The sequence below is a fragment of the Mus caroli genome, unplaced genomic scaffold (assembly GCF_978045245.1).
Source record: "Mus caroli unplaced genomic scaffold, Mus_caroli_1 scaffold_17, whole genome shotgun sequence".
In the NCBI taxonomy this organism is placed as follows: domain Eukaryota; kingdom Metazoa; phylum Chordata; class Mammalia; order Rodentia; family Muridae; genus Mus; species Mus caroli.
In genome coordinates, this window is record NW_028227272.1 from 69372146 (window position 1) to 69394543 (window position 22398).

Consider the following 22398-nt stretch of genomic DNA (forward strand, 5'->3'; position numbering starts at 1 on the left):
CTTCTGCATCCCATGACTATTTTGTTCCCCCTTCTAAGGACTTGAAAGAAATGGTGTGAGTTTAATTGTTAAGAGACAGGAGAATCTTGGAGGGACTAGAGAGTGAGAAACTGTAATCAGAATCTATTTTATGGGAAAAAAATCTATATTCAATCTAAAACATAGGAAATTTTAAAAAAGAAAGTAATTAATATAATTATTCATTCTAAAAGTTTAATTAATCAGTGATACTTCACAAGTTTATATTAAGTACAAATTGTTTCCTTTTTAAAGGCTATTTCTTAAATCTATATTTGTACCATTTGCAACAGAAATGAAATTTAAAACAACAAAAGGGCAAAAAAATCCACCAAAAAACCAAAAAACAAAAACAAACCAACAAAAAACCAAAACCAAAACAAACAAAGCACCTCTTTTCTTTTCTTTCCTTTTCTTTCCTTTCCTTTCCTTTCCTTTCCTTTCCTTTCCTTTCCTTTCCTTTCCTTTCCTTTCCTTTCCTTTTCTTTTCTTTTGTTGTTTTTCGAGATAGGGTTTTTATGTGAAGCCCTGGCTATCCTGGAATCTTTTTGTTGTTGTTTTTGGTTTTCCACTTATTTTTAAATAGTCCATTAATTGATGTGGGTCCTGAACAACTGGAGCAGGGGTATATCAAAAGCTGTTGCTTGTAAGTGGGATATGTTCTTCTATCTGGGCTGCCTTGTCTGATCTTGGTGGGGGAGGATGTATCTGACCTCACAAAGACTTGATTTTCCAGGGTAGGGGGATACCTAGGGGGAACTGCTCATCAATAAATTTATAAACAGTCTATTGAATTATTGGAAGGTAGATATGCTTTACCAGGTAAGACTATATAATATTCATTGTTTAGTTTGCAATATTTAAGATCTCTTGTCCACTTCAACTAGGCAAATGCCATTTATTTCAAAATGAATAGATCTAACAGGCACTCAGGAGGCAGAGCCAGGAGGAAATCTTTAAGTCTGAAGCAAGCCTAGTCTGCTTAGTAAGTTCCGTGACAGTCAGGACTATATAGAGAGACCTTGTCTCAAATAGACAAAACCAAAAACCAAACAAAATGAAAATGAAGGGCCCAAGGAGTATTAAAGTGAATTTAACTTTTCTGATATCACAAGGAGGAATTTTCCTTCAAGACATGATTATAATCTCCAGAACCAGGTTGTTCATAACTCTTCAATATTTTTCATAATTTATGATGTACAAGTCATTGCTATAAAAACATTTCTATAACAGGTAACAATTTATAAGTACACTCATTGAGTGATTTTTGTATTAACTCTTGGAGTTGATAAGTGTTGGGGAATTGTCTTTTTGAAATCTAACAGGAAAAAAAGTCACCAAGCTCTTTACTCTTATCTGACATGTATCACAGGTGTGTCACATGAAAATGTTTGATGTCTCCCCCTACAAATTATAAAGTTGAACCATTCACAACTCTTTCCCTAAAAATAATTATTGACTTGTAACTACTGTATACATGCGATGCAATTCACTCATCTTTATGTTATTTATTTCTTTTTCGACTGACATATGATTATTAGGCATAGAAATTAATTCTTAGTAGATAAGAGAAAAAATGTTATTCAATAAATACACAATGCAGGCCTTACTATGACTTGATAATTTTCTACTTACTGTTCATCTTAACATACGTTGGCTTTTGGTTTAAAACACAGTTCACTGGTAAATTGTGTTACATTTGTAGGTACCAATTTAGAAGTGTGTGTAGGTATCAATTTATCCCAATTCACAAAGAAACAGACTTGATCCATTAATTTAGACACATTACTGCTTTGGATACCCTATTGCTTTCATTCCACTCCCTGATATGTACCTTTAATGGACTCATGTATAATTTTTCCTTCAATCTTTGTTTAGTTTAGCAAGAAGTGTTTTCTGACTCCTCTCCTACTCTACATAATTAACCAAGATGTTCCATGTCATGAAATGCCAGTCATTACTACACATTGTTCAGTGATTGCTGTCACCAGATACACTGTATCCTCCTTCGGTTTCATAGTATCTTTCTCACTCCAGTGTTCCTTGGTTTGTCCTAAAGCCATGTGGTAATTATGAGCTGTGCCCTTGTGAGGATATGCAAATTTTTTTGAGATTAGACTCTGGATAGATCTTTACAAAAACTCTACTGAATGGTTAAAAAAAAAAAGTCACCTGGTTGTTATAAAATTGTCAGTGAGGAATGATAAAATTGCCCATTTCTTGGGCCTTTCACAATTTCCAAGTCTGTTAAAAACTGTATAGTATAACAATAGACAAGATTCTAGGAAACTATCTATACAAATTGAAGGGGGAATGATGTTTTAGGTATTTCCCGACTATCAAATTCTCTATTCATCAAAAAACTTAATTTTTATTTTGAAACAACCATATAACTCAAGGTAAATGCTCTGAATCAACATTGCTATTTTTGAAGACTATTATATTTGTTCGAAATTTACATCATTTGCACAGTCCATCTTATCCTACACTCTCTTTCACATGCACAAATGCCTACAAGTTCATTTAAATTTGAAATTTTGTGCATGTGATTAGGTCTGACCACTTAAAATATCAACCAACCAGAGCTCCCAAGGACTAAACCACCAACCAAGGACTTCATATGGAGGGACCCATGGCTCCAGCCATATATGTAGCAGAGGATGGCTTTGTTGGGCATCAGTCATTGGTCCTGGAAAGGCTCAATGCTCCAGTATAGGGGAATGCAAGGGCAGGGAAGCAGAAGAGGGTGGGGGAACACTATCATAGAAGCAGGAGAAGGGGGGTGGGATAGGGTTTTGGGGGGGTCAGGAAAGGGGATAATATTTGAAATGTATATAAATAAAATATCCAATAAAAATAAGAATTAGATTATTTATCAGGGACTCATCTCTGTAATAAACCAGATTTTTCCTCTCTCAGACAGCATTGATTCTCTGCTGTTTTTTATTTAGGTTGGGAGACTTGTTAAATGTGTTCCAACCATTTCTGCATGTTGACTCTTGGTTTTGTTTTTGTTTGTTTTGTTTGTTTATTTTAACAATACTTACACTCCAGCTCAAGGAGGTTTTTTGTTTTATTATATTATTATTATTAGATATTTTCTTTATTTGCATTTTAAATGTTATCCCCTTTCCTGGGAGCTATGGGAATACTGGTTGGTTCATATTGTTGTTCCTCCTATACGGTTGTAAACCCCTTCAGCTCCATTGGTCCTTTCTCTAGCTCTTCCATTGGGGACCCTTTGCTTAATCTATTTGTTGGCTGAGAGCATCCACCTCTGTATTTGCTAGGCACTGGCAGAGCCTCTCAGAAGGCAGCTATATCAGACTCCTGTCAGCAAGCACTTGTTGGCATCCTTAATAGTGTTTGGGTTTGGTAACTGTATACAGGATGGATCCCCAGTGGGGCAGTCTCTGGATGGCCTTTCCTTCCGTCTCTGCTCTAAACTCTGTCTCTTGCATGTATTATTTAGACATTCCTATGATGTACAACATCCCTGTCATGTCTAGAAGACGCTATCTACCAACAGGTAGCCTCATCTTTTGGCTCCTACAATTGTTACATCTCCTCTTCTAGGGTGTTTCATGAGCCTCAGGAAACATCAGTTTGCAGCACTCACATGGTAGCTCACAATTGTCTGTAATTCGAGCAGCAGAGAATCTGATAACCACACAAGCAGGGAGAACACTAAATGAGCACATAATAAAATAAATTATTTTTTAAATTGGTGGTTTAGATTCCTATTTTACTTGTTCTTATTTAGGACAGTGGGCAAGGTAAAACATAGTCTCTAGTATTTCTTTGCATACCTTGGAGTGTTGTGGCACAGCAGAGATGTCCTTCCATTTTTCAACAGCTCAACATTGCTCCCCACCTAATATCCAAACATCTGCACTCTCCTGCTAGGTCCATAACTTCAGTGACTCGTGCCTTCAAACACTGTGCAGGTTTTATTAGCTTTTTCCTGTCTCTCTCTCTCTCTCTCTCTCTCTCTCTCTCTCTCTCTCTCTCTCTCTCTCTCTCTCTCTCTCTCTCTCTCTCTCTCTCGTGAATTTTCTAGTCTCCCATGTCCTGCCCTCTTAGTCATTCTGGGTAGCCTTCATATACTTATATCTTTGTAGTTTCCCAAAAAGAATCCATTTGTAAATAATACTGATTACACTACATACAACTGAATTCCAACAACATTATCAATATGTACATATGAATGAAGAAGTAATATACATAGGATTACTTTTTTCTGAGTTAATCAAAACTCTTTATTTCAACATTTGAAAATATCAGTTCATTCTCCTTAAGAAAAATCCTTGAGCGTTGTTTCCCACATCCTCATTCAATCTTCTGTAAGTGCCTCATGTATTTGATGCTTCGTTGCTCTACTGCCTAATCCATTGATAAATATACGCAGGGTTGGGCTGCTTCTCTTAATTACATGGAAAAAATCAACTCTTTGCCTCCAGATTTAATATACTACCTAATAGGACTCCTCTCGTAATTTAACAATAATTATGGAGCTCCGTTATACTCCTAAATAAAACTAGCTCATTTAGCCTGTGAAATGAGCTATATTGATCTCTGTCATGAGAATTTAGGGAGACAATCTTATTAGGCTTTTTAGGTGTTTTGTCTCTTAAAAATAATAATTTGAAATATAGGGAAATATACCACAGAAGTTAAAGTGAGATGAGTCTTTGAACTAAGGTATACATGACCCTGAAGATATTCAAGCTGGAAACTGCATTTGTACAGGAATTTATAGAATATTATATTACTGATTGTAGCTTAGGTTTTATTAAAAATGCTGGCTCTTATAAAATGTGTGCTTCAAGTGTATCAAGTCTGATCCTAACATTTAGCAGCGATAAGGAGAGTATATTTTCAAGATCAGGGAGGATTAGGAATTGGTCTAAACATTTTAAAGTTAGACAGCGCTGGTTTCTTTCAAAGGAGACTGACAACACTAATAGAAATTCATTATCACATATATAAACTGCGGAGAGGTTAAGACTGTTTAAAGATGCCAAGATTCAAAACAAATTTTACAGGCCATCTTGTTGAAGGTAATACTTGAAAAGTTGCAGTTTTCTTAAGGAAATGTTAAAGAAGGATAAAAACACTTTTATAAAACAAAAGCATTTGAATGATAAATTAGGGAAATCCCCGTGTAGGGCAATGCTAGGGCAGTGAGGCAGGAGGGGGTGGGTGGTAGAGGAGCACCTTCATAGAAGAAGTGGGGAGGACAGATGGGATAGGGGTTTGCAGAGGGGAATCCAGGAAGGAGAATAACATGTGAAATATTAATAAGTAAAATAACCGCTAAAAATTAAAATATAATAAAAATTAAATTAAATAAAAGCAATAATGCTAGTAACTGGAAAAAAAGAAAATCCACATTAAATATTTAAATATCTGCTCATAAACAAAAATTTTGATGAATGCAGAAATACTTTCAGGTGTATTTTCTGGTATGGAATGAAAACGACTCTTTGTCTACAATGAGTAAACATCCATTGTATTTTATTTTAGAAACAGCATAACACAGTGCTTCTCAGACTTCCTAATTCAGTGACCCTTTAATATGTTTCCTCAGATTATGTTAGCCCCAACCATAGAAATATTTCCTTACTACTTCATAACTCTAATGTTGCTACTGCTATTCATTGTAATGTAAATATTGGATATGTAGGATGTCTGATATGCAACCCCTCTGAAAGGGTTGTTTGACCCCAGGGTTCCTGACCCACAGGTAGAGAGCTCTCATGAGGGTCAAGGGAGAAGAAGGTATCGGAAAACTACTGGCAAGCAATGGAAAGGCATCATAAGAGAAATGAAAAATTAATTCTAAGTTAATAGATAGTATACCACAATGAAAATTAAAGTTTCATTTGATATAGAATAGCATATTATTTCTTAACTCCAGAAGTACTCAAATTAGAATTGTTAAGCAGAACCTTTAGTTTCTGAACCATTAGTATGGTAGACAACATGCATAACCAACAAGATAAATCCCTCTTAAAATAATATTAAAAGAATAAAATATTAAAAGATGTGAATATACTCCTTTGAAAGGATCTTAATTTTTAAGATTATATGTAGAATTGGAAGATCTATCTGATGTTACAGGAGCCCTACTGTTAAGGTAAAACATTGGTAGGCATCATTCATTGACTTATAATAAATATCTACTGCACATGGACACATCATAATACTCTTATGTTACTAACGACACTGTCTTCATAGAGAGTGAGTGACCTAACAACCCGACTGAGCTCTACACTTCTATTATTAAAATACAATTAAACTTTAATGAAGCATGCCCTTAGGATTCTATTTTCTTGGCCTGGAGGAAACAGCATGCATTCCTTAAGGATTAGGACTCTCCTGCCTTTCTGCTGTTTAATCCTGTGGAGGTGCCATGAGTCTCAGCTGCTCAAAAACAGACGTGGGTATGTGATTAAAGCTAACAGAGAGACTGTGGGGCATTTGAGTCATGCGTGTGCAGAGCACCTGCATACATGAAAAGCATTCATGGCTCAAAGAGTATTCATCCAAATTATCGATTGCATTTCCTTTTCCAAATGCAATAGTTAGCTCTCAAGTAGGAAAAGGAATAAAAAGATATATTGTATAGTTTATCTGAATTTAAAACCTTGTGTTATAAAATACCATATATATGAAGAATATTTGCAAATATATCTACATAGAAACAGGCATAGAAAATGTCAGGGGTGCTTACAATTCAATGATTAGAATTTTTTTGAGAGTTGTCAAATATTGGAATGGATATTTCTGGAAAGAGGATGCAAGGTCGATACTAAACACTTGAAAAGATAAATAACAGAAGTCATTAGAAATCTTGTATCAAGAGCCTAGAACATTCAGAAGATTACAGTGTGAATCAGGAGAGCAGCAGCCAATCACTGAGTCAGCAACCAAGGTTATATAAGCCCCTTTTAGCTTCTCCCAACAACAAAAATTGTCATTATTTAGCTTTCATAAGCTGATATATCAAATATATATATATATACACATATATATGTGTATATATATATATATATATATATATATATATATATATATATATGAATGTTTACTATATGGAGAATTGTTTAATTTTACTTGTATGTGTTATTATTTATTATCATTATTATTTTACTTATTCACATTACATCTGTCTCACTGTCCAATCCCTGTCACCCCCTCCCACAACCCTTCCTCCATTCCCCCTCCCTGTCTCCTCTAAGTAGGTGGGGATCCCCTTGCTCTCACCCCACCCTGGTACATCAAGTCTCTGTGAGGCTAGGCACATCTTCTCCCACTGAGGCCAGACAAGATCAGCTAGGAAAACATATCCCACATACAAGCAAAAACATTTGGGATAGCCCTAGCTCTAGTCGTTTAAGACCCAAAAAAGACTAAGATGGACTAAGCTGGTCCTATTATAAGGGACGGCAGAGACTTTCTATCTCAGGTTGGTACCTATTTCATATGCAATCACCCAATTCTGTGTACATGTGTTATCATGTGAGACGTAACAGAGGGATAATGGCTGGTGTTGTGAGTTCACAAACTGTAATTTCCAAATTTTAATACAAACATCCTTTGCGTTTCTTTGGAATTTCCTCTATAACCCAGGTTGACCATGGACTTTTGGTAACCACCTGCCTCATAATAACAAACACTGGAATTGTTTAGGAATGTGTCACCACTCTTAGTTAGTTATTGGTTAGTTTTTGTCAACTTGACACACACTTGAGTCAGTGGGCAAGATGGAAACTTGATTAAGAAATCACTTCTATCGGATTGGCCCATGGGTGTCTATGTGGAGCATTTTCTCAATTAATGTCTTATGTGGGAGGACCCAAGTCACTGTGGGTTGTACACCTGGGCTAGTGGTCCTGAGGCATCTAATGAAGGAGACTGAGCAAGCCACATACAGTATTCCTTCAGAGCCTCAGCTTCAGGTCCAGCTTGAGTTCTTTTCCCAATTTCCCTCAGCCACGGACTGTGACCAGGATATGTAAAACTCAAACTATTTTCGAACCAAAAACAAAAAAGGGAAGGAAGGAAGGGAGAGAGGGAGCGAGGGAGGGAGGGAGAGAGGGAGGGAGGGAAAGAGGGAGGGAGGGAGGGAGGGAGGGAAAAGGGGGAAAGAAACCTTGTAGTACACAAAAGACCATAATGACATATCACTTCACACATTCCCTGGTTCCATGGCTAATGTTACATTGCCTTGATACAAGCCTGACTTACTTGAGAAGAGGGCACCTCAATCGCAAAACTGTCCCCACAAATTTGCTTGTGGGGAAGGCTACAGAGCATTTTCTTCACTAGTATTTGATATGGGGAGCCCAGCTCTCTGTGTGGTGTTGTTCCTGGCATGGTGGCCCTGGGAACTATAGGAAGGCAAGCTGAGCAAGCCCTTAAACCAGTAAGCAGCATCCTTTGCGGTTGGTTGGTTCCGCCGTTTTCACCTTCAGGTTCCTGCCCTGCTTAAGTTCCTGCCCTGACATCTCACCGGTAGGCTATAACAAAAGTGTTAGATGAAACATACCTTGAGTTGTTCATAGTGATTATCACAGCAATAGAGAGTCATGAGCACCAACACATTCATTTATTTCTAGTAAAATAAACAGTGCTAATGAGAATTCTGACAACACGTGTACTCATACATCTGAGGGAAGGTGAAATACTACAGCCACATCAGAGAACACGTTACCAGTTCCTGAAATGTTTGATTGGGGTTTGAGCTAACTAACCATATATCCCATAAGCTCTCCTTTGTACAAAATGTTCAACCAAATTCTTATGTAGACAAATGATTAGCAGAGCTATGCAGAATAGTCCATTTCAGTTCTACTTAGAAATGGGTTGGATAATGTTATGTATCTAAATCATATTTTTTCTAGAAAAAAAAAGAATGTAGAACTAACTTACGGATATAACATGGATGAATTTTTTAAATACTATGTTAACTAAAAGATAGAGGCCTCCAGTGTTAAGCTTGCTTGCTGCTAGCAGCTCATGCAAAGAACTTGAATTTGATTCCATATATCCACATCAGGTAGCTAACACCTCCATGTCTCCAGTTCCAGGAGAACCAATACCTTCTTCTCTCTCCCCTGGGCATAACCAATCACATCTACATAGAGACACGCACAGGCACAGGCACACACCCACACCTACATGTATATGTGCACACACACACACACATACACATCCATATAATGAATGTAAAATGAACCTTTCATTGAAAAGAAATAGAAGAAGCAGTCATTTCAAGAACTTGAATTATGAGATCCCACTTATATGACAAACACAGCAACACAACATATAAAATATAAAACAACAGTTTATTTATCTTTGTTTAGGCTGGTAAAATGGACAAATGGTGACTTCTAACAGAATTTTGGTGCCTGTCATATAAAAATTATAGAAAACTTGTGGAAGTAATGATTAAATAATTTAAGTTCAACTCTTAAATTTTGATGTCTTAATATTTTAAACAAGTAAATTTTAAGGTTGTGGATTATGAATGAACCAAACAGTAATTTTAAAGATTCTGTTTGACCCACATTTTCACACAAGTGTCAGCTTTCCTGAATAGGTTTCAATACACCTGTTGCCCGAAATTCCTCACTTGTGGGACAGGAGGTATTTCAGAAGAACCTCTATTAAAAGCCAGCTTGGGTTACACAGGAAGAAACTATGCTAAATGAACAACCAAAAACTAACATGAATTCAAATAGTGCATAATTTCTTAAAAGATTCTTTAAATTTAGGAAATTCATCAGAAAATAATATTAAGAACTATTTTCTGCCAGTAAACTTTCTAATATTCCTTAAATTAGGAAGAGTAAGTGAATATAGAGTATATAAATTCTGTGACAGTTATGAAAATTGTAAATTTTTATCTAATTTGAAGTAAAAGCTTTACCACATATTGATTTATCTACTCATCAATTAATTAAATTATTCATAAGCTCAGATGCTCTGAATGGGACAGGGAGCTTAATCTGTCTTACTAAAAATAAAAAAAATCCATTATTTTCATGGCTAAATATCATTCAATAAACTTGAGTATAGTTATCAGTATGTAGTAAATGCCAAAAATGTAGACAAATGTAAAAAAAAGCCCATAGAATTTTAACTTTTTAAATTCCACACTGTCTATTTAATATTTTTGTTAATTTATCTTTACAGCAAAAATATATTTATAACCAGGCATGGTGGCACACACCTCAGGGCTATACAGAGAAACCCTGTCTCGGAAAAAAAAAAAATATATATATATATTCATTTCTATACTCGTCATCAATATTTGGGGGTATACACATTTTTATGAGAGTGAAGTGCTATGAGTTATGGTTTTGATTTTCATTCATTTATGATTAGTAGCATTGACCATTAACTTAGCTACTTGAATGTCTTCTTTGAAAAGGAGAATTTGGATATTCTGTGATTGAGTTGTTAACCCTCATGTTCTTGTATGACTTATTGTCAGATATACAGATTGAGAATATTTTCTACCATTCTGTAGAATGGTATAATTTCCTTTGGTCTTCAAGGGTGTCTATGCTTGGAATTTGCTTAATTTTCCTTATGTAGTCTGTGATGTTTGAGGAATCAATTGAGAAGATCCCTTGCCTTCCCAATGTCACGACTTTGCAAAGTACTTATGTCTCTATAGTTTCATGATTTGCAGTCTTACTTTTGAGTCTTCAATCCATTTAATTTGACTTTACTATACGTAAAGAGAAACCTTTAGTTTTATGCATTTCCATGTTGATATCCAGTTTTGCTAGAACACTTCACTGAAGATATTATAATTTCTCCCAATATAAAATCATGATGCTCTTGTCAAAATCACTTTACTGTAAAGAGGTGTGTTATTTTGTTTCATGGGCTTGCAGGTCAGTTTTTACACTCTACTCTTATTTTGTCTCTGTTCATGTTTCTAACCAGAAACTATAATGTGTTCAGTTTTACTGTTTTAATTCAAGATAGTCTTGACATTTCAGGATATTTTATGGCTTTATGGCCTTCAGTGTTATTGTTTTATTTAACACATTTAACATCTTGCTTGAAGTTAGCATATTTTTTGTGTTTAAATGTTTTAATGTTATTTAAATGTTGTTTAAAAAGCATAAATCTTTTACATGTTGTTATTTTTATTACGCAAATCATCCTAGAATTTTTTGGCTCTCTAAGTGTTTATATATTTCTCAACTCTATTTCAAAAGGCATATACATATTTTCAGAATTAATAGAACAGCTAAATATTAGCATTAGGCCACCATGGGTCTTGTGGCATAGTGGCTAATCCTAAGAACAAATATTTTCTTGTAAGTTATTGCTAAATAAATTAGTTACCCAAAATGTAATAACTATATGCAGCTATTATGTCTAATAATTTTGTTGGGATGATGCAGATGGTTGTGGCTAACTTCACAGTCATGTGGCGCTAGGCTCAGGCACTGAGTAGTCTGGACTGAGGAGTGGAAAGGTTTCCTTGTCAAGCATAATGACTTTGAAGAGACAGCTAAATGCTGTTCTTACTACATTGCATTTGGGTTTTCTTACAGAATTATCAGATGTCTTGTAAGGCAACGATGTATCCAAAAGGTCGATGTGGCCTCTGTCATTTCTCAGAATAGTCACTCGAGTCTTGACAGGTTTCCATTACCCCAATACTCTATTCTCTAGAGTACCATGATACATATAACCCAAGCACAAGGGACTGGAGACAGACCTCATGTTGACCTCATGTATGCTTTTTTTTGTCAAAGCAGGGAATATGATAGTTCCATAAATATTATATAGAATTAGGGCAAGATTTTGCATGATAAAATTTTGTTCTAAAATCCTTTGTGCCATTTTTTTTTGTTTGAATGGAATTACTTTTTACAGTCATTTGCATTCTAATCACCTCAATTACAACCTTATTACATTCACATTGATTTCAGTAAATACAGATGCAATTAGTAATTTTGATCATCCAATTTAGTACAATATTAGTAGCAAAAATAGGTAGTTTGTGAGGCAATATAAAATTATTTATAGTAAGATGGTATACAGCTAGTCTTAAATATTCTGTCTGGCTCAGACAAATGGGGACAATTTTACATGCTTTATCTGCAGCATTTTCTTATTTTCCTCCCAGATCTATAAATAGTCTTGATTCAGGATCACTGGACTTCTACACAAAGGCGTCTGCTTCAGTCCTCTTTGCAGCTCTCTTGTTTGCATAACCATTTTACCACCATTGTAAATTTATTATACAACCCCATCAGCATATGCTGAAAGTACATGTGACTTGTTAAAATCCATCTTCTACTTTGCCGAAAGTGTTTAAAATGAGTAGTAGATTTTCTAAATTAGGCCACGTGTCATGTGGTAAATTGAAAAAGCATTGGGATATTTATGGCCAGTGTTATTACAGAATCACCATGTATTTATGGCGAAACGCCCCGGCCAAGGGAAAGTATGGATTAGAATTATCAATTTAAATCTTAATGATCACCACCCGTCCTTTCCTTTTGCCTAGCTCTTTGTTAAAGTGAATAATTGGTGTCCAGAGCACTGTTTGTACTTCATAGTAAGAGAAAGTATTAAAATTTATAAAAGGGAATGGTACACTGATTGTGGTCCTGCATTCTGATTAAAAAAAAGCTTAATCTACATTTCTGTAAACTCAATATATTATAATGTATCACATCAAAATAAAAATGTTAAACTCCAGGCTTATTTGAACTTCAAGTATATACAGGTTTTCACAGTCTGCACATAATATTGTGCCAAACAATTCTCTGATGATCTCTGATGAGTTTGCTGTTTGCCTGGCTACCAGTTTCTAACTCACTTGGTTTTGTTTCACTTCAACTGACAAAATTTGGAATACATTTCAATTAATTAAAGCAATATTATCACTAATAACAATGAACACACAACATTCTTTATATGTTAATCATTTTGTTCCAAAGTCATTGTAAAAGTTTAAGTAGTGTTGTAATATCAGAAAAGTCACTTAAAGAATATTCAGCTAAGCCTCTTTTTCTCTTACTATGAGTTTATTCGTAATTTTTAGTTAGAATATTAATTGCAATACAATTACATCATTTCATCCATCCCTTTATTATTTGTCCTATCTAGTCGTTCCTTGTTCTATTCTATATTAGCTACTTTTCTTGAGGCAGAGAACCAATACATAAAAAGAAGGAATGTAAGGGAGGAAGGGTTTCTTTGGACTTACAGATGGAGGTGTGCGTTATCTTACAGCAGGGATAGAATGGTCGCAGGCTGGTTATATTGGATCTACAAGCAGTAAGCCAAGACTTAACCATCACTAAGCAAAAAATTACCATCAAGTGTGGCTGGAAAGTAAAGTCTCAATGTGATCCCATTTGACCAACTTCCTGCAGAGAGGCTCCTTCTCTTAGAGTTTCTATAACCTCTGGAATAGCTCCTTCAGCTGAGGACCACTCTTTCAAACATGTGAACTGAAAGGGGAAATTTTACACTTAAAACAAGCACTGTTCCCATATTATACGTCACTGAATCTAATCTAGGGGCAATATACGCACATTCGCATGCACGCACGCACGCACGCACACACGCACGCACCACACCAGGCCTATTTAGCAGCTTGCTTTGATTTTCTGTGGCCAGAAACTTTTCCTTCACAAATTTTGTGTGTTACTCCATTAGAGCATGTATCAGTTAGGTGCTTGTGGGATATCTGGCTTTAGGTTTATTAGCCTTCAAATGATTAAGAAATCTAAGAGACACATTTTTTTGACTTTTCAGAGACTTTATTTTTATTTATTTATTAGATATTTTCTTTATATACATTTCAAATGCTATCCCAAAAGATCCTTATACCCTCCAACTGCCCTGCTTCCCTACCCATCCTCTCCCACTTCTTCCCCCTGGCATGACCCTGTACTGGGGTGACCCGTCCAGCAGGTCCAGTTATTCGAGGGTCTCGAGGGGACCTTCTCCTAAGAACCAAATCGGGGAGAGGGAGAGACGGACACCAAGTGCAAGGAACTACACATCAACAGTCTGATTAACATTAAGGTGTCACTGTATTAGCAAGGCTCAAGGCTTAAATGCACAAGCAAAAGGGGAAGTACTTCTCAACAGGATGAATGGGGCAGCAGAAATGCAAAAGCAAAGAAGGAAGTACCTCTCAGCAGGAGGGATGGGGCAGCGGAAAATTTTCTTTTGGCGACTACACGGGGAAGCAGGAACTTGGTGGTATCGGTACATCTTGTGGTCAGGACATCTGGCGTTGACTTAGGGCTGGAACATTCTGTGGTTGTTCTTGGAGCGGTGCGTCGGTGGCCTGCTTTTGACCCCCTTTTTCTTCTGGGAGGGAGGCCCAATTTGGAGATCAAGACAATAGAGTTGTCTTAATAGCTCCCAACACTGGGGCATATAAAGTTTGCAGTACCAAGGGGCCTCTCTTCCCAGTGATGGCCGACTAGGCCATATTCTGCTACATATGCAGCTAGAGACACTAGCTCTGGAGGTACTGGTTAGTTCATATTGTTGTTCCACCTATAGGGTTACAGACTCCTTCAGCTCCTTGGGTGCTTAAGAGACACATTTTTAAGAGATATAGGTCATAAATACATATTATGTGAAGAGAAGTTTATAGTTTCTTGATTTTTAAGCAATGAATGAGTTTCTATTCTCCATTTTTAAATTTTTCTTCAAAAAATTGCTGGCTCAAACTTAGATAAATTGAATAATTCAACTTGCTTTATAAGTCGCTGTAAAGTTGTATGTGGTTTTAATGATTCTGATAATAAAACTTTCAGCCTTTGCATATTTTTAAAGTTTATTTTCACTTTTCTCATAAACCTGTTATATAAATAGTTTGGTTTTGATTTCTATTTAATTTGTTTTTCCAATTAAGATGTAACTCTAGCAAATTGGGTACAGGTGTATTTTCTATTTTTGTTAGATATATTTTTATTTACTGAATGTTAAAATATTATTTGTCTCGGATAAAAGAGTTTAAACCCTTTATTATGCTGCTACCATCTTCTATTTCCTTTTCCCTTTCCTGTGCAGAATTGTCCTCTTTGTTTCCATGTTCAACTTCTATTTTTTACACACAAGGTCCATTCCATCATCACGTTTCTTCTCTATTTGTCATTTCCTTAAAAAAAAAAACTTTTGAAATTTTGTAATTTTTTTTTTGAAATATTTCATCAGTATAATTTAGCAGGACTTTTGTGATGTCAAAGAGCTCTTTCAAATGCACAACCTTACAATATTCCTGCCCCTTCATGTGTCTTTTTTTTCAATTAGCAATAATCACACCGCGAATAAACCTCATGGCTACGATACTGCCACTGCACAAAGCTCAGGCATCCCTTTCTAACAACACTGAAGTATCTTCTTCCACATCCTTACTCTCACTAATGGAGTGAAGACATTTCGGGAAGAAGTATAGAGCCTCGTGAAAAGGCAATAACTACCATGAAAAGGAGGGAGCTTGTTGTAAAAACAGAAAAGCTGTCCACCATAACCCCATACCTAGCACAATCCTTACAATGTCGGCTATCATCTAGCAACATTAATTTCCATTAATTCTAATGGGATTTTCTTGTTCTGAGGATATAACTCTTTTAATATCCTGTCATGCTATCTTTCCCCTATTTCTTCTCCTTCTACATGTAAAATATTTCTATTAAATAATGCTGTTTAAAAGTTTTCATAAACATAATATTTATGCATGAAATTATCAAAACATTAAATTCAAAATTAACATGTAACAATGTTCTTCTTCTGTTGACATATTTGTTTACTATTTTATTGGGTTCTTATACCTCTACCTCTCTTCCAACCTCCAATGCTAGGTAGGTGAGAAAAGAAGGTTAGAGGTGAAAGGGGGCGGAGACCTCTTTTAACAAACAAAATAGAGTACTTGCTGCTGCTTAAGGGCCTTCTGTTCCTTGGGTCAAGCCTAAACTTCATAATCAGGATATCTCCAACTTCTCATTAGATCACAACAACAGAATCCAGGAGGAGCAAGGGGAACAGCCGCCTCCTCCTCCTTCTTTTTTGGGGCACCGCTGTCCAGCTCTGGGCTTTAGCATTTATTCCCTCTTCATTGTCCCCACCAATTAAACTGTCTGTAGCTGGAAAAATCACGCCCTTGCCAGTGCAAGAGGTAAAGCATGGTCACCTGCTGTGAGGCAGCCTCTTATCCCACACCTGGGATTAAAACAAAAACAAATTCACATAACAACTGGGTTTTAAAGAAACCAAAATTTTCTTTACATTCTTCTTTACTCAAGCCCCTTAAAGCCTAGAACCTCTGGTTATACCTGAAATCCTTCAGGAGTTGAGTCTAGAAAAATGTTGACTTTGCTTAAGACTGAATTCAAGCACACTATAGTTACTTCTAGACACTGAAGCATATCAGAACTGACTTTGCCTCTACCTTCCTTCCCTTGTTAATTCTTATTTATTTGCCCATATGTGAGACAATGGTGAGTATTATAAGTATGAGATTTTAGCATCCCAGCCCAAAACTCTACCTAGGGAATAAGGAGTCTGTGGACAAAGGCATGTGTGCACACACGCACGCACGTACGCATGTGAGCACACAAATATACACACGCACACATGTGTGTGTGCACGCACAAAGTGTGCACACACACAATTTTTCTTTGGTTTTATTTCACAGTGACTTTCATACAAATATTTAAATGACAGCAAAGTTTATTACTAAGAACAGAGCAATAAAACCTACTTTTGTTCATACTAATAATTGCATGCTAGTGAATTTGTGCTTCAAAGTCTCACTGCCATGATTGCCTATGCATAACTCAAGCAAGAATGAGACATGCAGATGAGAACAAGGAAAAAAGCCCACAAAGCCTCACCAGGAAACTAAGGAATACTGAGTGTAGACGAAATAGTCTTCCTCAGAGAGGAGAACACAAATTAATTTCCAACAACAGATGGTCAGCCCTGACCACAGATATACCAGTAACATTAGACAGGCTGAATGGGTTAAACGTATAAAATTAATGGGGAAAAGAGATCATGATTTAGGGAAAAAAAATCAAGGAGGTATATTTGGGGTGAGTTTGAGAAGGCAATGGTGTAATCATAATCTCAATAATAAATATTTGTTAATATTCTCAAGTCTAAAAAGTATATATCTTTAAGATCACAAGTGGTATGCAGTTCTTCCAAATAGAAGGCACAACTGTGAAGACTCTATTGCCTTAAATTTTGAGAGACTAAATGTTCAGTGAAAGTACTTTAAGAACTCTGAACTAGAAATATTTCAACTTATCGTTTACAGATAATGAGAAACAACATAACTCTAAGGTGTAGGGATATATTCACCTGGAGAGAAAAAGGTAAGCATTGCAAAATCTCCTTGTGACTGAACAGGAACTGTCCAGTGTAAGAAACTTCAAAGTTCTGACAGCTTACTGACATAGGTTCAATACTTACAGGGAGGGTATTTCAAAGAATATAGGGACAAGTGGTTCACATAAGAAAATCACTAAACCAAATGTCTATTTGGTAAATATATATGAAATGAATAATTCAGAAGAGTTAAGACCATTTTGTTAACCATTATGTTTAGGTTTGATATAAGGAACAAAAAAGAAAATCAGTGATTAACATAAGAAATTTTGTTCATTTGGGTCGGAATTATTTCACCCTTCCTGGTTCTTATATAGAATCATCTTACTGTACTCAGTATAGCTGTCAACTAACATCTAGTATAATAATAGAAGATAGCAGAAAAACAGAGACAGAGGCTGCATATGTCTTTTATTGATTAGAAAGTGTTCCCTCACCAAGCTGTGTCTATTGGCTCCCCAAGGAAATTTTGTTTGGCGCTGTGTAGGTTTATGTAAAACTGTGGCTTTCTGGTTTCCTTAAAAATGTTCTGATGTTCTCACTAAAGTGTAGCTTGATGTTGAATCTAAAGATTGAATTAAAGAATTCTGAGAAGTACTTAAAATTTGCTAATCAAAAGATCTCTCTAGTAAACATTTATAAAGACCCTTCCTTAATTTCCAAGATCATCTTATTTTCTATTAAACAACAAAAAGGTGATCTTCCCTTCCTTTCAATTCTGGGATAGGAATGAAATATGTCATATGAGAGAATTGAGTTGTAAAATTTATGTTTACATGTCAAGTTTCAACATGTAACACTGGACCATGAGTATAAAAGTCAGCTTGTATATATCAGGCTATGTGCAAACATCAGCTGCTCAAACAGGGGGCACTAGGACAGACATAGAGAGCAGAAAGATAAGTGTAGAGCTATTGTGACTTCCCTATTTTTACAACATGGGAGAAATTGTGTATGGAGATCTTTGGACATTTAACAGATGGTTTTCATTGATATTTTTAAGCATTATTAAATACCATGCCCAAATATTGCTTCTTTTTAAATAATTAAAATTTCTGAGCTGTTAACATGCGCTAAATAACTGGGAGAAAACCATGTTATTGGACCAACAGTTCCAATATTGCATTGAAAGCATAGAGGAATGGTCAATATGGTTATTCATAGACTCTTGAATCTACAAAGGCTTGATCTGAATCTCCTGTAAATCCAAAAAGTTTTTTTTTCCTCATTTGTAGAGTTGAAATGTAGGGAAATTACTACAGATCTACCACTGAGACGATCCTAGGGACACACATAAGGAATTACAGCTGAGTGTTTGAATGACGCCTTAACACTCTTCATTCTACTGTCATATTTCACTGAATTGTGACATTTTTTGTTGAGGTAATTCATTATGCTTAGCATGCTAGGGAAGTTATGCTTAGCATTCTTTGTGGAAACTGCACACCTTACTATTTTGACATTTTGAATATTTATTTTTAAAAAGGCAACTTTCTAGTCTTGCGAAAAGTCAGGCAGGAAATGGCAGTACAGTTAAGCCATCTGGCCCATAATGAGCTGTATTAAGGGGAAAGCGACGATTGATGTTAAAAGTTGTACGTCACCTATTCTGCAGAGCTGACTGTTAAATCTCATGGTCTAGCTTTAGCCTTTAACGCTTTGTGTTCTAATGAGTCAGTCCAAAGGGTAACACTGCTTGTTCTGTTACCAGAATCTTACTGTGTGCATATTTTAGCCTTTTTTACAAGGTGTGAATTGAAATTCAACTCGCTGCGAAGTTTTTTAATAACTCCAACCAATTAGGTAATACGAAAAGATACTCAGAGTGAACACATTAATGGTAATCCCTTTTGCAGAGCAGAATCCTCGGAAAGTTCCCAGAGAACATCTTGCCGACCTCTGAAAACCAATCATGCTGGCTTTCCCAGGGGTGTCTACAGAGCCAACTAACAGTCAAGGTAGAAAGATGGGAGTCTGTTTTCCTCTGTGTGAGGCTAAGGGCTCCTAGTTTGTCATCAACACTATAATCTAGATTTGCTATGTCTTCCACTGGTTTATGGGAAATCTTTCAGTCGGTTTTAGAATAGTCAGTTTATAACATAATAATGGAATCAAATTTGAGAACTCGGTGAGATAAGATAGGATAAGGAAAAAAAAAAGAATCTTCGCCATTTTGCCCTATTGACGGTGTCCTTTGCTTTACAGAAGACTTTCAATTTTATGAGATCCCATTTTTCAATAGTTGATCTTAGAGCCTGAGCCATTGGAATTCTCTGTTCAGGAAAATTTCCCCTGTTTCAATGTGTTTGAGGCTCTTTCATACTTTCTATTCTATTAGATTCAGTGTATCTGGTTTTATATGGAGGCCCTTGATCCACTTGGGTTTGAGCATTGTACAAGGAGATAAGAATGGATCAATTTGCATTCTTCTACATGCTGACCGTCACTTGAACCAACACCATTTGTTGAATATGCTGTCTTCTTATTTACTGGATGGTTTTGGTTTCTTTGTCAAAGGTCAGGTCAAAAAGGAATGAGCATAAGGAAAAACACGGGTTTTTGAACAACTACACACTGCACTATCTCTGCCTGTTTAGGCATCATTTCACAACTTTTAGTGTCTGAACCTCTGGAACAATTTCCAATCATTCTTCCCCTCTGAGTGTCATCTGTTTTTCTTATGTTAGAACACATGGCAGCGTGAATTGGTAGTTTGTGTCTTATGTGTGCACTTTTATGCTTGCTTTCAGTTTATCTCTGTAAACCAGACTCAAGGCATGAGTAGTAGATTTCCCATGTAAGCAAGCCATAGAGGAGATGAATGAACAGTAACCTAAAAACAGCAAAGGATCAGTGGAAAATGCCTTGCCAAGGGAATCGAAAATGAATATATAAAAGGATTTTTTCCTATTTTTTACTTATGAATAATAGTAGCATGATTTCATGTCCCAATCTCTCATGTTTAATTAAATAAATTCCGGTTACTTTTCTGGTGTGTCCTAAATGTGAGTACGTATTCTATCTTAAGTTGTAGTTCATATACTGGCAAAAGAAAAAAACAACCTACAATAAAATTAAATAGTGCAGGATATCTGTCACATAATGAATTTTGACCAGCCAGCTAGACTTCACCTGAGACTTGGGCTCCTCTCTCTGCAGTTCAATTTGGCTCAAGGGAGACCTGTACACTTACTTATTCAGCCTCGTGACTATGAGAAGAGTTTCTGTCTTGTTACAACAGAAACTCTGAATAGCTATAATAAGCATCATAACCAAAAGCAATCCCTCACTGTTCTTGCTGTTTGGCTCGCTTCTTCATGCATTTGCTGATCAGACTCAAATGCTCTGGTTCAAGTGGCTCCAGGGTCATCATAAAATCAGATACCTGGCTTTGTCTTGGGTAAGGTTTCCTCTAAGCTTCTCCTCTTTGGCTACAGCTTTAGCCATCAGATGTTTCCTGATATGATATATTTTAGAATTATGCCTTTTAATTCCCTGACTTTTTCTTTTAACATTTATTTTTTGTAACTTGTATGTAGTACATATACACAATGGAATTGTAACTAAAAACAAAATCATCAATATTGCAAGTTAATAGCATAAAGTGAATGTCATTCATTGTACTGATTGGTGTATCCCATTCACAGAAAGAAAATTTTACATGTCCTCCTTCCGATGTAGATACTCACTTCCAATCTCAAATATTGTATGATTATTTTTTCCTGAGACTTCTAGGAGACAGAAAAAATAGAAGACATACATGTGGGAATAATTGAGTTCCAAGATGGTAGGCAAACTTGTGATTTTGCCATGCATCATCTTACAACTTTGTTAGACTTGCTGTGTCCATTCCCTCATGCACTCCTGTGATCCCAGCCCTTCTTCTTACACCTTCCCAGCCCTGAAACAACCCTTCTCTGCTCTCATGTTATACACATGCTACTGTCCCCTCTCCTTGCACTCAGGTTGCCACTCACAACAGTCTTGACCCCCATTTCCGGGGAATCCAACTTCCTCTCCCAGTCTTTACAAGATACAAGTACTTACCTGGCTCACATACATACATGTAGGCAAATACTCATACTCATAAAATAAAAACAAACATTTTAAGTGGTAACATGCAAAATATATTTAAAATTGTATTTTCATATTAGAAGGAAAGTTAAATGAGAAAAACACCATTATAGCCACTTTTTCTGGTTCAGAATTCAAATTCATTGGACAATTCACTTTTTAAAAGATATAAAAAGAATTACATATTTAATTACTAATTTTGCTAAAGAAAAATATACCACTCACTCATGTGAAGTTTTTTATGCACCCAAACTGGCTCTATCCAATATATATATATATATTTTTATGGGGACTGTAATGATGACTCAATGCCTAAGAGCACTTGATGATCCTGGGGAAGAGCTTTCAGTTCTCAGCTCCCTGCACCTGTGAAAATCTGGTAGTCCAGTTCCTGGGGAATGAATGTCTCCTTTTGACAACCATGAGCTCTTCATGCATTTTATGCACAAATATACCCATAGACAAATAACTAAAACACATAAAGTAAAATCAATATTGAACCCCTTTAAAAATAAGTGTTGACATCTAGGGTGGAACTCTCTGGGTAGAGATTGCTGTCCTTTACAAAGATGTGTAATTTGCATTAAGACTTGGTTTCAGCTTGAGGTCCAACTGCAATCCCCATTTCTACTTACTCAGACAGTGGTTTCTGACTGCTTCCTCGTTTTCAGTCCTCATGATCTGACAAGGTATTTCTCCAGAGAACACAGATGTGAGAACTGAATGGAATTACTAGTCTGCAGTTGAGGTACAAATAAATCTAAGACAAGTTGATCTCTCTTTGTTTTTATTCAAGTGCAAAGTAAATTTGACAGTTGCATTAGACGTAAGTCCATCACAAACATACAGAAGAAAACATCTAAGATGCTATTGTGTTGTTATACGAACAAAGCTCATGGCCAG

General features: G+C 36.1%; 1 protein-coding gene and 1 pseudogene across 1 annotated transcript in view; one reads left to right on the forward strand and one right to left on the reverse strand.

Moving 5' to 3' along the window:
* Positions 1 to 22398, forward strand: part of Robo1 (roundabout guidance receptor 1) — a 1022024-nt gene that overhangs the window by 232818 nt on the left and 766808 nt on the right. The window lies entirely within an intron of this gene.
* On the reverse strand, positions 15317 to 15395 carry LOC115029671 (U4 spliceosomal RNA; annotated as a pseudogene).